The sequence below is a fragment of the Galeopterus variegatus genome, unplaced genomic scaffold, assembly GCF_000696425.1.
Source record: "Galeopterus variegatus unplaced genomic scaffold, G_variegatus-3.0.2 Scaffold2385, whole genome shotgun sequence".
In the NCBI taxonomy this organism is placed as follows: Eukaryota; Metazoa; Chordata; class Mammalia; order Dermoptera; family Cynocephalidae; genus Galeopterus; species Galeopterus variegatus.
The window spans coordinates 170,810-172,003 of NW_007728496.1; the positions used below are offsets into that span (position 1 = coordinate 170,810).

The following is a 1,194-nucleotide window of genomic DNA, read 5'->3' on the forward strand; positions in this document are numbered from 1 at the left end:
CCCATCCCCATTAGTTGCCAGGCAGTTATGGCAGTAGCTGGTACATATTCTATCATTACGGAACCAAAGCAGAAGTCTTTCCTCATCCCGAAATGATGGACCTGAGAATGCACCTTGTGCAAGTCAGTGTGGGAGCAGGGGGTGCTGCCCTGTGGCTGCCAGATGGTGTGCACTCACTTGGACACGGCATGTGGGCTCTGCTGGTAGATCAGGCTGGGACTGAATGAATCAGATAGTAAGGGAAGGTCCAAATTTGGTGAAAAAGATGAGTGCCTCAAAAAATGATCATATGCTTTCACAATTAACTTGGTGCTTTTTAAGTGTCTTTTTGGTTTATTTTGTCATTGGATCCTGTATTAAGGTATTTTTGGTTATACATGAGACAAACAAAACTAGAATTAAGCTGAGTCCAAGAAAGGAATTTATTAACTCACAGAATTTAGGAAAAGGTTGAGCAAACACACCAGAAGAAAGGCAGATAAGGAAGCACACCACAGGACAGATGAATCCAGAAACTCAAATGCTGCCAAGTCTTTCCTCTTGACTCTTAAAACTGCTTCTTTCTGGGGAGTCAGGTTCATTCTTTCTACTGCAGAACAGTTCTGTTCACAAGGAGTAAAGGAATGCAAAGGAAGCTTCTGAGTCTTGCATCTGTTTGGCTGCAATCTCCAGAAAGAAAAGGCCTGAACTCTCTCTGGTCCAAACTACAAACATTTCAGGGAATGGAAATTGTTAGTATGTTTTGATTTAGTTGCCTACCCTTGGATTGATCAACTGCAGCAAGCGGGGCAGGTGCATGTTCAAACAGGACACTTGCTGATGAGGAGGTTAGGTGCCTGGTCCCCCACGCCTCTGCACCTCCACAGGTTTCCAGGATAAAGCCTGAGGCTCTCCCGAGCAGAAGGCAGAGAAGCTTGCAGAGCTCCTTGCATGTTGGTGTGGGGAAAAGAGCTCTAAACTTGAAATCAAAGGGAACAAAGGTTCAAGTACTAGTTACTTCATTAACTGGTTCACTTAATCTCTGTTTCTTCACTGCAAAATGGGAGGAGTCACTGTCCTGTTTACTATGATTATGGAAATCAAATGATAATTTAGAAAGGCAAGATAGTAGAGTCAGCTCTGTAGACAAACAAATCTGGTTCAAAACTTAGTCCCTTCTTCTGTCTTTCTAGCTGTGTAATCTTAGATATGACC

The 1,194-nt window shown here is 43.3% G+C and overlaps 1 long non-coding RNA gene across 1 annotated transcript; it reads right to left on the bottom strand.

Annotated features, from left to right (window-relative positions):
* Positions 1–404: 404 nt before the first annotated feature.
* Positions 405–899, bottom strand: LOC103597669. The gene is made up of 2 exons (XR_551122.1): positions 760–899; positions 405–602 (listed from the first exon to the last, which is right to left on the bottom strand). It is a non-coding gene; the product is annotated as an uncharacterized LOC103597669 (long non-coding RNA).
* Positions 900–1,194: the final 295 nt, after the last annotated feature.